The sequence below is a fragment of the Salvelinus namaycush genome, chromosome 8 (assembly GCF_016432855.1).
Source record: "Salvelinus namaycush isolate Seneca chromosome 8, SaNama_1.0, whole genome shotgun sequence".
Classification (NCBI taxonomy): domain Eukaryota; kingdom Metazoa; phylum Chordata; class Actinopteri; order Salmoniformes; family Salmonidae; genus Salvelinus; species Salvelinus namaycush.
Window position 1 is genome coordinate 43,453,157 of NC_052314.1, and position 16,188 is coordinate 43,469,344.

The 16,188-nt window shown below is 42.0% G+C and overlaps 1 pseudogene; it reads left to right on the forward strand.

The window, feature by feature from the left end:
- Nucleotides 1–16,188, forward strand: part of LOC120052132 — a 192,581-nt pseudogene that overhangs the window by 128,455 nt on the left and 47,938 nt on the right.

The following is a 16,188-nucleotide window of genomic DNA, read 5'->3' on the forward strand; positions in this document are numbered from 1 at the left end:
AAGACACAGCATAGCAGTGTCCTCTGCTGGCTGCTCCAGTCTATGCCTATACTGCCTTTCTGAAGAAATAATAGACATGGGCTACTCATTTGAGAAGGTCCAGTCATACCAATTTCCTAGGTGGCAATGGACCGGATGTATATTGTCATGTATCGGTGTTGTTAAAAATCCCCACCTCGCAACCCATGTGAAATCGTTCACACACCTCTTGTTGGTAGTTGTAAAGATAATTTCCTGTAATTGTACACCTTATGCCATGCAGCGAAAGGAACATTTAGCCAGTTTTAAAACTAATTTCCTGAAATTCTACACATTTTCCATGTCTTGTGTGTGTTCATATGATACCAGGAGTCGAATGCCGACCAAGTTCCCGCCCAAAAAGTGGGGCCCGCAGTCCGTATTGACCACGTTCTGGGTCCGGATATTGGTCCGCCTTTTGAGAATGGCTGTAACAGACCAAACAGACGTGTAATGTTCTCAATCACCACTAGAGGGAATGCTACATCCAAAAATAGGACTGGAGTAACTAAACTTCACCTTTTGGGTCTGGGCTTCGACTTTGTGTGTGTATCAGTTTGTAACAGGGTGTACTGTGTGTAACATAGGTGTGTGTGTTCTGATTTGATGGGTTGTACTTGTACTACACTATAGTACAAGTACCAACCTCTGACAATGTGTGTATAATGTTGTATATACGGGAGGTAGCCTAGTGGTTAGAGCTTTGGGCCAGTAACTGAAAGGTTACTGGATCGAATCTCAGAGCTGACAATGTAAAAATCTGCCATTCTGCCCCTGAGCAAGGCAGTTAATCCACTGTTGCCCGGGCGCCGTGGATGTCGATTATGGCAGCTTCAGAGGGGTTGGGTCTCTGCTTCAGAGGGGTTGGGTTAAATGCAGAAGACACATTTCACTCAAAGGCATTCAGTTGTACAACTGACTAGGAATCCCCCTTTCCCTTATATTTCTGTGTGTGTTTCAGGGAGCGTAGGAAGGTGGTGTTACACCGTGGCTCGACAGGCCTGGGTTTTAACATAGTAGGAGGAGAGGATGGAGAGGGAATCTTTATTTCCTTTATCCTGGCTGGTGGACCTGCTGACCTCTGTGGAGAGCTCCGGAAAGGAGACCGCATCATCTCAGTAAGAACACACACACACACACACGGAAACGTGATAGTCTCTTATTGATTTCTTATTGATTTATGAGTATTATTGACGAGGTTAAATTGACTGTAGATCTCCATTGACGTGCCTTGTTCATTTGCTGTTCATTGATCAAACTGTGTGTGTGCAGGTGAACGGGGTTGAGCTCCACAGTGCAACCCATGAGCAGGCAGCTGCTGCTCTGAAGAACGCTGGACAGACGGTCAACATCGTAGCCCAGTACAGGCCAGAGGGTGAGAAATACTAATACGCCTACTAATACAGCACATTTTTTTGCCTGAGATCAAACAAAGACAGAAATTGACAAGAGGAGATATTTGCAGATTGATTAAGAGAGAGACCGAATGACAAAATAGAAGCGAAAAAGTGAGAACCCACTCATGGAGCCTGATGTGAGTGTGATCTGTGATGTGAGTTTGCTGTCTCCTGTGGTAACCGCAGAGTAAAAAAGGTCACAGCTCTGGTAAACAGGTTACACACACTGATTGGGTTATCTACTCTGATGTCATGGCAACAGGACTCTCTAAGTTGGGGAAAGATGTGAGAGTGGGCCTCCCTGGCAGGAGTGAAAGCCATAACACACACACACACACACACACACACACGACACTGAGTGAGGTAAGTTGTGTTCCATTTCAGGACTAAATTAAAACTACCTGGAACTACAGTACCAGTCAAAAGTTGACACACCTACTCATTCCAGGGTTTTTCTTTATTTGTACTATTTTCTACATTGTAGAATAATAGTGAAGATGTCAAAACTATGAAATAACACATATGGAATCATGTGGTAGCCAAAAAAGTGTCAACTAATTAAAGTGTCAACTAATTGAGGACCGCAACGAGAAAGGAAGACCCAGAGTTACCTCTGCTGCAGAGGTTAAGTTTATTAGAGTTAAGAGCCTCAGAAATTGCAGCCCATATAAATGCTTCACAGAGTTCACGTAACAGCCACATCTCAACAACAACTGTTCAGAGGAGACTGCGTGAACCAGACCTTCATGGTCAAATTGCTGCAAAGAAACCATTACTAAAGGACACCAATAAGAAGAGACTTGCCTGGGCCAAGAAACACGAGCAATGGACATTAGTCCAAATGTGAGATTTTTGGTTCCAACCTCCGTGTCTTTGTGACATGCAGAGTAGGTGAACGGATGATCTCCGTGTAGTTCCCTCCGTGAAGAATGGAGGAGGGGGTGTGATGGTGTGTGGGTGCTTTCCTGGTGACACTATGATTTATTTAAAATTCAAGGCACACTTAACCAGCATGGCTACCACAGGATTCTGAAGCGATACTCCATCCCATCTGGTTTGCGCTTAGTTGGACTAGCATTTGTTTTTCAACAGGACAATGATCCAACACACCTCCAGGCTGTGTAAGGGCTATTTGACCAAGAAGGAGAGTGATGGAGTGCTGCATCAGATGACCTGGCCTCAACCCTATTGAGCTGGTTTGGAATGAGTTGGACCACAGAGTGAAGGGAAAAAAATTAAAATCAGCCAACAAGTGTTCAGCATCTGTTGGAAAAGCTGCTTGATATATACTTTTTTAACTAGGCAAGTCAGTTAAGAACAAATCCTTATTTACAATGATGGCCTAGGAACACTGGGTTAACTTCCTTGTTCAGGGGCAGAATGACAGATTTTTACCTTGTCAGCTCGGGGATTCGATCTAGCAATCTTTCGGTTACTGGCCCAACGCTCTAACCACTAGGCTACCTGCTGCCCCATTGATACAATGCCAAGAGTGTGCAAAGCTGTCATCAAGGCAAATGGTTGCTAATTTGGACAATCTAAAATTTGTTTAACACTTTTTTGCTTGCTACATTATTCCATGTGTGTTTTTTCAGTTTTTTTTCTTCAAAAAACCCTTGAATGAGTAGCTGTGTCCAAACTTTTGACTGATACTGTACCTGAAAGTAAAGGCGTTCATCTCAGTCCAACTACAGGACTATCACATTTCAGGAGAAGACCCAGATCCAGATGGTGTCGAAGTAACAAAAGTGTCAGAGTAACAAAACAAAATGGCAGGCAGAGATCAATAATCCAGAGTGGTGTGACAAGGTACAGAATGGCAGGCAGTCTCAGGGCAGGCAGAATGGTCAAAAGCAGGAAACCAGAAACTAGACCACGACAGGCGCAAGGGGAAAATCCACTGGTAGGCTTGACAAACAAAACAAACTGGCAACAGACGAACAGAGAACACAGGTATAAATACACTGGGGAAGATGGGCGACACCTGGAGGGGGGTGGAGACAAGCACAAAGACAGGTGAAACAGATCAGGGTGTGACAAGGACAATACTCCTCCTAACAAGGGCTTCTGTGCTGCCTGCCACTGTCATGAAAGTTCTTTCTCACGTCACTATGATTGGGTTACAGATTGGACACTGCAAGGCATGCTGATATTCCATTTGTCTACGGTACCTCAGCTCAGGTCATGTCTCTCACCTCTTTGGGTGTTCGGTTTGCTCTACATATCATTACCCTTTACTGTTTTTGGTCTGTCCACACTTGTTTCGGGCCCTCCAAAGGTAGAGGGGTTTTAAAGGGGTTTAGTGATTGTCAGATCTGGCGCTGACCAGAGGTTCAACCTTGACCAGGCCTCATTAAATCACCATTACCACTATTACCCTACTTACCACTATTCTCTCTCTCTCTCTCTGTGAGTATGGCCCTTATCCTCATCGTGCACTGTTGAGGGGCTGTAGAGTATCCTGCTGGCTGTGTGGCTGGCTGTAGCCCCCTTGCTGTAGGTTAAGGGTACTGAGGTGTAGTTAGTTAGTTATTTGCACATAGAGGAGTTAGTGAATAGATAAGAGGCTTTCAACTAAATACTTCAACAGTAAAGAGTGGAAGGAGCTTGGCACTATAATGTGTCAAAGATTCTGGGACTGGATGGGGAGTTGTAAGTACAGCTTGATCCCGATCCCGTCTCAGTTTCTAACGCCCATTTCTCGGCAGCTTAAAACCACAAAGGCAGAAAAGCCACACAGTCAGTGAGAACCAACCAGACACAGAGCAGAGCAGGAAGTGTGTTAGCAGTGATGTGATCTATGATGAATGGTGGAGATTGTTTGTTTGATCATGGCAAACGACACACAAATGTATGCATTTCATGCATGGTGAGCTGCAATAATGGAACTACACAGGAGTGAGGGGTTGGGGGATAGTGTGTGTGTGTGTGTGTGTGTGTGTGTGTGTGTGTGTGTGTGTGTGTGTGTGTGTGTGTGTGTGTGTGTGTGTGTGTGTGTGTGTGTGTGTGTGTGTGTGTGGGTGGGTGGGTGGGTGGGTGGGTGGGTGGGTGTGTGGTGTGTGTGTGTGTGTGTGTGTGTGTGTGAGAGAGAATGTAAGGTATTGAATGTGACTAGGGTAAGAGATTAAGATCAGTAGAGGAGTTCAGTAGTTTCCATGTAATATTTATATGTGAATCAGTGAAGTTAGATCAGGCACTTAAGTAAAAATACTTTTAAGTAAAAATACTTAAAAGTACTACATAAGTAGTTTTTTGGGGTATCTACTTTACTTTACTAGTTATATTTTTGACAACTTTTACTTCACTACATTCCTAATGAAAACATTGTACTTTTTACTTCATACATTTTCCCTGAATGCTTAGCAGGACAGGAAAATTGGCAAATTGAAACACAAATCAAGAGAGCACATGGTCATCCCTACTGCCTCTAACATGCATGCCAGTCTTTCCTGGTTGAGGGTTGATGAGAGATTAACTGCTTCTCTTCTAGTTTTTATATGAAATATTACTGTGATGAAAAATCCATATTGTCTGTATCATAAAATAACATTCAGCTCAGACACCCATACATACCCCACAAGACATACCACCAGTGGCCTCTTCACAAATCTAAAACAAATTCACAGCAACACACAGTTTCATACAGAGCCATAATCACATTGAACTCCTGTCCATCTACAATTATTCAAGCAAACAGCAAAATTACCTTTAAAAAACTGACTAAACAACTCATGGAACGACAGGGACTGTGAGGGGACAAACACATGAACACAGACACTCTAAAACACATTTTTTTTGTTTTATTGTTCGTATAATTTTTTTTGTATTGTTTGTATATCATTGTATTTTTTATTTGTGTGACTGTCCTTGTCTATCAGTGTATCAATGTTTAATTAATTGTCATGTTTTGTGTTTTTTGTGGACCCAAGAAGAGTAGCTGCTGCTTCTGCAAAATCTAATGCGGGTCCAAATAAAAAAATATATAAAATAAATAAACCCACACCTGTTCTGATCTGAGGTGGAAAAAGTACCCAATTGTCATACTTGAGTAAAAGTATAGATACCTTAATAGAAAGTTACTCAAGTAAAAGTGAAAGTAAGCCAGTAAAATACTACTTTAATAAAAGTCTAAAAGTACAGTATTTGGTATTAAATATACTTAAGTATCAAAAGTAAATGTAATTGCTAAAATAAAAATAATTTAACATTCCTTATATTAAGCAAAGCAGACAGCACCATTTTCTTGTTTTTAAAATGTATGAACAGCCAGGGGCACACTCCCACACTCAGACATTATTTACAAACGATGCATTTGTGTTTAGTGAGTCCACCAGGCCAGTTAGTTCTGTATGTGCAGTTAAGGGTAAGGCGTGCTGCTCTTTTTTAAGACCGCTGCAGCTTTACTAGGTTTTTCTTTGCTGCACTTGACCATATTACCCGACAGTAAACAAGACCAGAGCCTGAACAACTAGTACAGTTGATTTTTGTATCAAAAACAAAGAACATATTTTTATAACAGATGCAACATCTTCACAACAACTTTGTCAATATGACTTATCCATGATAATTTACCATCCAATGTTATACCTGGGAGTTTGTCAAGGCTGTGGGTAACTGGTGAAAGGAGTCAGGCGCAGGAGAGCTGAGATGCGTGGATAAGGTATTTAATACAAGATAACACCAGTATAAACACAATACTACTGTGCGGGAAAAATAGCGGTACCACGAAATAAAGGGGCGTAATAACAAAACCCGGCAACAAAATACCAGCCGTCAGTAACAGCCTGAACAATAGAACAAACACGCACACAAACATGGGGGAAACCAGAGGCTTAAATAATGAACATGTAATGGGGGAATAAACCAGGTGTGTAGAAAACAAAGACAAAACAAATGGAAAATGAAAAGTGGATCGGCGATGACTAGAAGTTGATGTTGGCCCCAGCCCCCCAGGCCTATGGGTGTTACTCACTGGTCTATCTGACATGGATGCTAATTGCACCGTCCTCAATGAATGCAAATTAAAGATTTAATTCATTAACGAGCTGCAGACGGTTTTCCTGGGCATTAAATGCAATTAAATGACATGCCGTCGGTCTCACAGCCAATATAGAGCCATTTAACTGTAGTGAGTTATGTATGAACGGTTGTATGTGTATGATTTGTCTGCCATTTGTCCTCATCATTAATGCGGCAATCAGCAGTTGAAACAATAACAACGCCTCTCCCTGCCCCTGTTCAGTAAAAAGCTGAGAGATGGAGCTGGCGAAATGTTCAAATTCATTGACAGAGCTATGGCTGCAAGGACTGACCACCCATGATAAAAAAAATTATAGTTTAAACTATGTTTTGAGGCTATATAGTATTTGTTTACATTTGCATTATTTACAAACATTTAAATAAAACAAGCTTATATTTGGGGTTCTGATGGGGTAAGACAGTTCAACTAAGCTCAAGAGGCATATAAGTTATATTCTTCAAGAATCAATGGGTACATATCATTAATACAAATACACAAAAAATGGATGCCTTAACTGCAGATGGCCCCTTTAACTACAGTGCATTTGGAAAGTATTCAGACCCCTTCCCTTTTTTGTGTTACATTAGTCTTATTCTAAAATGGATTCAATGAATTTTACACACAATCTACACACAATACTCCATAATGACAAAGTGAAAACCGGTGTTGAGAAATTTTTGCGAATGTATAAAAAATTAAAAACAACAGAAATACCTTATTTACCAAGAACCCGATGGTCACTCTGACAGAGCTCTGGCACCGTCCCTTTGGTGAAGCATGGTTGTGGCAGCATCATGCTGTGTGGATGTTTGTCAGCGGCAGGGACTGGGAGACTAGTCAGGATCGAGGGAAAGATGAACGGAGCAAAGTACAGAGAGAACCTTGATGAAAACCTGCTCCAGAGCGCTCAGACTGGGGCGAAGGTTCACCTTACAACAGGACAATGACCCTAAGCACCCAGCCAAGACAACACAGGAGTGGCTTCGGGTTCAAGCCCGGACTTGAACCCGATCTAACATCTCTGGAGAGTACTGAAAATAGCTGTGCAGTGACGCTCCCCATGCAACCTGACAGAGCTTGAGAGGATCTGCAGAGAAGAATGGGAGAAACTCATCAAATACAGGTGTGCCAAGCTTGTAGCGTCATACCCAAGAAGGCTCGAGGCTGTAATCACTGCCAAAGGTGCTTCAACAAAGATCTGAGTAAAGGGTCTGAATACTTACATAAATGTGATATCAGTTTTTTTGTTTTAATACATTATTGGGTATTGTGTGTAGCTTGATGAGGGGAAAAAAATATTAAATCCATTTTAGAATAAGGCTGTAACCAAACAAAATGTTGAAAAATGTTGAATACTTTCCGAATGAACTGTATGTCTGCTGTTTACTTTTTTCCCTCACCTCGACATCATCACTTTCAAAGTGCAAGGACGTGTCCATATCCGTATCAAGAACCGACATAGATACAGCCTCTTCCACAGTGTAAAGTCATGGCCACTTCGGCTCCGTCATTTTAAGTGATTAAGTGATTTTTATTTATTTTAAAAGTTAAATGACAGCATTCCCGGTTTCCGGTTGATGACAACAGCTACACGAATACGACAACAGGTTGTTAGCGAGTTAATTTTGCGATGTTGACATTGATATTATTTTTAGAAAAACAAGGCCGTTTGAGGCCGCTATAGTAATTTAATGAAAGGCCATTGACGGCCGCTATGGGTTCTAAAGGGTTAAAGTGTGTGTGATTGCGTACATGTGTAGGTTGAGGGTGTTCATAGATCATGCTGGTGTTTTGTCAGAGATAGGGTCTCTTCTTCTAGTTGACCAGAGGACCAGTGTGTTCCCAGTCCTGGTACAGTCTTGCTATAGTTACTTAGCCTGGTACACAGAGAACAGCACCGCACATGCCATGCCTGATGATCCACAGAGACTTGTTCTGTGGCCCAGCTGAAGCAGCAGATGTGCATCTCTCAATGTGCTTAATGACTGTGTACGCAGGGGTGGGCAATTCCAGTCCTGAAGGGCCTGATTGGTGTCACAGTTTTGCCCCAGCCCCAGCTAACACACCTGATTCCAATAATCACCTAATCATGATCTTAAGTTTAGAATGTAATTTGATTAATTAGCTGTGTTTGCTAGGGATGGAGAAAAAGTGTGACACCAATCAGGCCCTCGAGGACTGGAGTTGCCCACCCCTGGGTAATGGGTTACTGGGTTTGCTGCAATGCCTGCCGTGCTCAGTCAGGGGAACCAGGAATAGACTTCCTACACAGCGGCTGTGTCCCAATCCAAAGGCACCATCCTTGTCGATTACCTCTCATTCTACCTTCCCTTCAGCCAAATTGAAATGAGATGAATTTACACAATGTTGGATAGTACTGTTTTCCTAAGTGCCTATTGTTGGAAGTTGGTTGTGTCAGTCAGACAGACAGTTAAATCACTGTCCCACTTACAGGTCCTGTTGATCCACTCCAAAACAGCACACTTTGATCAGCACGACTTAAGTGAGCTCAGGGATCTGTGCCTAATGGTTGGAGGTGTGTGTGTACGTGTGTGCGGGATGGCGTGTTAACGCCCTAAGGGGATGGCTGCGGTATTAGTCAGTGTTATGTACACTGCACTGGAAGAGCTTAAAAGCAGCCAGACATACACAAAGACAGGCTGAGTGTTAGTCTATCAGGAGCTGGGCTTAGGTGTTGCTGTAAGAGATTAAACATGAGATCTGCCTGCCTGCTCATGGTACAATAGTCGCTAAACTCTTAGTTGATTTTGTCGCAAATTTGAGAGTGTTGATACTATACTCTCCTATACGGGGTTGCTTTCTCTCTTTCCTAGGCCGTTTGAACACTGTAGAAATGCTGCCTTTATTCTCTACTGTCCGATTTCCTTTCTCCCTAGAACATTACATTACATTCTGTTCTACTATACATCATTAAGCTGCAGCACTAATGGAGTCAATGGTCTGGATGTGAAACTGAATGATGATTGATGGTAAAGAGGAAACTGGAGTCCTGAGAAACAATCAATTTTTCACAGATCCTTTTGCCCTCTATTGATGTGCACAGAAGGAGCACAGACAGTACTTAAAGGGATACAGCCAGGCTAGTATAAGCATTGATAACCCTAAAGCAATGCCGTTCAATGTCACTCACTTCACGCTGTCTAAATTGTAGGCCAAAATCATCAACTCATAATAACTTCGCCTGTCGCTTTCGCTAAATATAAGACATTAACAGTGTTGTAAAAATACTTGAAAGTACTACTTCAGTACTGTACTATTTATATTTTTGGACAACTTTTACTTCTCTACATTCCTAAAGACAATTTACTTTTTACTCCAACATTTTCCCTGAGAAGTACTTGTTACATTTTGAATGCTTAGCAGGACAGGAAAATGGTCTAATTCACACACTTATCAAGAGAACATCGCTGGTCATCCCAACTGCCTTTGATCTGGCGGACTCACTTAACAGGGTGAGTGTTGGATCGTGCTCCTGCCTATCCATAAATAAAGTAAAATAGTGCCTTCTGGTTTGCTTAATATAAGGAATTTGAAATGATTTATACTTTTACTATTACTTTTGATACTTAAGTATATTTTAGCAATTTTACTGGGTGATTTTCACTTTTACTTCTATTAAGGTATCTTAACTTTTACTCAATTATGACAATTGGGTACTTTTTCCACCACTGGACTTTGATATTCTGTGTATCAGAAACACATACTAAGCAGTGGGGGGAGAAATGCAGCGAAGACACTGAGAGAGAACGTTTCAGCCATGTTAGGAACCAGGCCGTCTACCCATCAGAAGGCTGGCGAGACGTGAGGGCATAATGAGGCCCAGCTTCAGCCACAGCTGGCCCAGAATAGCTCAGGAGAGAATGGGTGTGAGACAACCAGAAGTGTTTTTTAGCGATTACAGTTGATATCATCATTGTACCATGCTTGAGTTGGCATCAGTGTCGCTGCTGAGACATTGTAAGACAACCAGTTTGTGGCGTAAAAGCTTTCCCCCAGAGAGTAATATTGCTACTGCACAATCTTGTTTAAGACTGAGCTGGCCATTTATCCAATTGGGCGACACTTCCCTCACTAAAAACAACATTGAACTGTGCAAAAAAGACCATAAAACTCGGTATACACTGCAGCATGATTTATGCGGTAGATTTTCTGTAACGATGTCCATGAGAGGGATATTTTAGATTGTCTGTCAGTTTGTGGTGTTTGTAGACAAGGAGGGATTGGAACCAGATCATAGTATCAATAAAACCATTGATCAAAACTATTGTCAGCCTGACCTGGAAGGCATTAAGTATGAGTTGTTTCGTCAGGATAGCCTTCAGTCCTCCCTGTTAATGTGTGACTTTAAACACATACTAGAGTACTATTCATTAGCTTTAACCTTCTACTCCTTCTCTCCTCTTCTCACTTTCTCTCACTCTCTCTGAATGTAATCTGAGTAAGATTAGTTCTTCCCATCCCAAAGTACTACAGAACAAACACACTCACAGACCCCCAACCCCCCCCCCCCCCCTCCACACACACACACACACACACATTCAAGGGTGTCATTTAAAAAATCTCGAAGTATCACTTTAATGAAAATATATATTTTATTTTGTTTATTATACTACTGTCATCAACATTTTTATTAATTTTAACCACTTTAAAATTGACATCAATAATTGCAAAGCACAATCAACTGCGATACACCCATGACTTGTATTACTATTCTGAACCATGTTATGTGATAGTGATGACTGTAAATTGCAGCATTGGCATGTCAGTGTCAGATTGGAGAGAGAGAGCACCATCTGTGTCTGTGAGATGGAGGCTGACAGTGTGGGGCCAGTGTGCCAGGGCAGGGACCCAGACCCAAACTGGGGCAGGAGCACAGGGGGGCAGAGCTGGGCTCCGGAACAACCAATACCCTTCTACATAATTAACTGTGTGTGTGTCAAATCAAATTGTATTGGTCACATCCATGTATTTAGCAGATGTTATCGCGGTTGTAGCGAAATGCTTGTGCTTCTAGCACAGACAGTGCAGTAATATCTAACAAGTAATATTTAACAGTTTCACAAGATATACCCAAAATACACGTAAATCTAAGTAAGGAATGGATTAAGAATATATATATACACATATATGTCAGAGCGGCATTGGACTAAGATACAGTGGCATAGTATAGAGTACAGTATATACATATGAGATGGGTGATGCAATATTTAGACAATTAAAGTGACTAAGATACCGTAGAATAGTATAGATTACAGTTTACACACATGAGATGAGTAATGCAAGATACGGAGACATTATTAAAGTGGCTAGTGTATAATTTATTTAAAATGGCCAGTGATTCCTAGTCTATAGGCAGCAGCCTCTGATGTGCTGGAGATGGCTGTTTAACAGTCAGTGGTGTAGTATAGAATACAATACAGTATATACATATGAAATGGGTGCTGCAATATGTAAACACAATTTAAAAGTGACTAAGATACCTTAGAATTGTGTGGAGTGCAGTTTATACATATGAGATGAGTAATGCAAGATACGGAGACATTATTAAAGTGGCTAGTGGTCCATTTCTAAAAGTGGCCAGTGATTCCTAATCTAGGTCTATAGGCAGCCGCCTCTGATGTGCTAGTGATGGCTGTTCAGTAGTCTGATGGCCTTGAGATAGAAGCTGTTTTTAAGTCTTTCGATCCCAGCTTTGATGCACCTGTACTGACCTCGCCTTCTGGATGATAGCGAGGTGAACAGGCAGTGGCTCGTGTGGTTGATGTCCTTGATGATCTTTTTGGCCTTCCTATGGCATCGGGTGCTGTAGGTGTCCAGGAGGGCGGGAAGTTTGCCCCCGGTAATGCGTTGGGCAGACCGCACCACCCTCTGGAGAGCTTTGCGGTTGTGGGTTGTGCAGTTGCCATACCAGGCGGTGATAAGGCCCGACAGGATGCTTTCACATTTCTTTAGCCTCCTGAGGTTGAAGAAGCGCTCTTGCGCCTTCTTCACCACACTGTCTGTGTGGGTGGACCATTTCAGTTTGTCAGTGATGTGTATGCCGAGGAACTTGAAGCTTTCCACCTTCTCCACTGCGGTCCCATCGATGTAGATAGGGGCGTGCTCCCTCTGCTGTTTCCTGAAGTCCATGATCATCTCCTTAGTTTTGTTGACGTTGAGTGAGAGGTTATTTTCCTGGCACAAAACTCCCAGAGCCCTCACCTCCTCCCTGTAGGCTGTCTCATCGTTGTTGGTAATCAAGCCTACTACTGTTGTGTCGTCTGCAGACTTGATGATTGAGTTGAAGGCGTGCTTGGCACGCAGTCATGGGTGAACAGGGAGTACAGGAGGGGGTTGAGCATGCACCCCTATGGGGGATCAGTGGAGGGGAGGTGTTGTTTCCTACCTTGACCACCTGGGGGCGACCCGTCAGGAAGTCCACGACCCAGTTGCGCAGGGCGGGGTTCAGACCCAGGGCCTCAAGCTTGATGATGAGCTTGGAGGGTACTATGGTGTTGAATGTTGAGCTATAGTCAATGAACAGCAATCTTACATATAGGTAAGCCGCTTGTCCAGATGGGACAGGGCAGTGTGCAGGCGATTGCATCGTCTGTGGATCTATTGGGGTGGTAAGCAAATTGAAATGGGTCTAGGGTGGCAGGTAAGGTGGAAGTGATATGATCCGTTTCTCTGTGTGTGTGTGCGCACTCAAGCGTGTGTGTGTGTGCCGGTGTTAATTTTGTCAACAATAACTATGCCAAAAAACTAATGACGATATCGAGACGAGATGCCCCCCGCCCCCCCAAAGAATATATATATACGCAGTACTAGTGAAAAGTTTGGACACGCATACTCATTCAAGGGTTTTCTTTATTTTATTTTTCTACATTGTAGAATAATAGTGAAGACATCAAAACTATGAAATAACACATATGGAATCATGTAGTAAGCAAAAAAGTGTTAAAACAAATCAAAATATATTTTAGATTCTTCAAAGTAGCCACCCTTTGCCTTGACGACAGCTTTGCACACTCTTGACATTCTCTCAACCAGCTTCACCTGGAATGCGTTTCCAACAGTCTTGAATGAGTTCCCACATATGCTGAGCACTTGTTGGCTGATTATCCTTCGCTCTGTGTTCCAACTCATCCCAAACCATCTCAATTGGGTTGAGGTTGGATGATTGTGGAGGCCAGGTCATCTGACACAGCACTCCATCACTCTCCTTATTGGTCAAATAGCCCTTACACAGCCTGGAGGTGTGTTGGATCATTGTCCTGTTGAAAAACAAATGGTAGTCCCACTAAGAGCAAACCAGATGGTATGGCGTATTGCTGCAGAATGCTTTGGCAGCCATGCTGGTTAAGTGTGCCTTGAATTCTTAATAATTCAGACAGTGTCACCAGCAAAGCACCATCACACTTCCTCAAAGCTTCATGGTGGGAACCACACATGCAGAGATCATCCGTTCACCTACTCTGCGGAGGTTGGAACCAAAAATCTCAAATTTGGACTCATCAGACCAAAGGACAGATTTCCAGCGGTCTAATATCCATTGCTCGTGTTTCTTGGCCCAAGCAAGTCATTTCTTCTTATTGGTGTCCTTTAGTAGTGTTTTTTTTTGCAGCAGATCGACCATGAAGGCCTGATTCACGCAGTCTCCTCTGAACAGTTGATGTTGAGATGTGTCTGTTACTTGAACTCTGAAGCTTTTTTTGGGATGCAATTTCTGAGGCTGGTAACTCCAATGAACTTATCCTCTGCAGCAGAGGTAACTCTGGGTCTTCCTTTCCTGTGACGGTCCTCATGAGAGCCAGTTTCATCATAGCGCTTGATGGTTTATGCGACTGCACTTGAAGAAACTTTCAAAGTTCTTAAAATTTTCTGTATTGCCTGACCTTCATGTCTTAAAACGTCTTTGGGACTGGGGGGCAGTATTGAGTAGCTTGGATAAAAAGGTGCCCAGAGTAAACTGCCTGCTACTCAGGCGTAAAAGCTAGAATATGCATATAATTAGTAGATTTGGATAGAAAACACTCCGAAGTTTCTAAAACTGTTTGAATGATGTCTGTGAGTATAACAGAACTCATATGGCAGGCAAAAACCTGAGAAAAAATCCAACCAGGAAGTGGGAAATCTGAGGTTTGTAGTTTTTCAAGTCATTACCTATCGAATATACAGTGTCTATGGGGTCATATTGCACTTCCCAAGGCTTCCACTAGATGTCAACAGTCTTTAGAACCTTGTTTGATGCTTCTACTGGGAAAGAGGGGGGAATGAGAGCCGTTTGAGTCAGGGGTCTGGCAGAGTGCCATGAGCTCAGTCTTGCGCACTCCCTTGAGAGTTAGCTGCGTTCCATTGCATTTCTACAGACAAAGGAATTCTCCGGTTGAAACATTATTGAAGATTTATGATAAAAACATCCTAAAGATTGATTCTATACTTCGTTTGACATGTTTCTACGAACAGTAATATGACTTTTCGTCTGAACTTTCACCTGGACTTGCCCGTGCCTCCTGAGTTTGGATTTGTGTGTGGATTTATGTCCAAATACTTAATTTTTGTTTGCGCGTGCAAACAAAAATTAAGTATTTGGACATAAATGATGGACTTTATCGAACAAAACAAACATTTATTGTGGAACTGGGATTCCTGGGAGTGCATTCTGATGAAGATCAAAGGTAAGTGAATATTTATAATGCTATTTCTGACTTCTGTTGACTCCACAACATGGCGGGTATCTGTATGGCTTGTTTTTGTGTCTGAGCGCCATACTCAGATTATTGCATGGTGTGCTTTTTCCGTAAAGTTTTTTTTAAATCTGACACAGCGGTTGCATTAAGGAGAAGTGGATTTAAAATTCCATGCATAACACTTGTATCTTTTATCAATGTTTATTATGAGTATTTCTGTAAATTGATGTGGCTCTCTGCAAAATCACCGGATGTTTTGGAACTACAGAACATAACGCGTCAATGTAAACTGAGATTTTTGGATATAAATATGAATTTTATCGAACAAAACATACATGTATTGTGTAACATGAAGTCCTATGAGTGTCATCTGATGAAGAGCAGCAAAAGGTTAGTGATTCATTTTATTTATATTTCTGCTTTTTGTGACTCCTCTCTTTGGCTGGAAAAATGGCTGTGTTTTTCTGTGACTAGGTGCTGACCTAACATAATCATATGGTGTGCTTTCGTCGTAAAGCCTTTTTGAAATGGGACACTGTGGCTGGAGTTTCTTTAAAATGGTGTAAAATACTTGTATGTTTGAGGAATTGTAATTATGGGATTTCTGTTTCGAATTTGGCACCCTGCAATTTCACTGGCTGTTGGCGAGGTGGGACGCTACCGTCCAGAATATCCCAGAGAGGTTAAAGTACTGATGAACTTTCATTTCTCTTTGCTTATTTGGGCTGTTCTTGCCATAATATGGACGTGGTCATTTACCAAATAGGGCTATCTTCTGTATACCACCCCTACCTTGTCACAACACAACTGATTGACTCAAACACATTAAGAAGGAAAGAATTTCCACAAATTAACTTTTAACAAGGCACACCTGTTCATTGAAATGCATTCCAGGTGACTAACTCATGAATGTGGTTGAGAGTATGCCAAGAGTGTGCAAAGCGTTCATCAAGGTAAAAGGTGGCTACATTGAGGAATTTAAAATATGACATATTTTGATTTTTTAAACACTTTTTTGGTTACTACATAATTTGATATGTGTTATTTCATAGTTTTGATG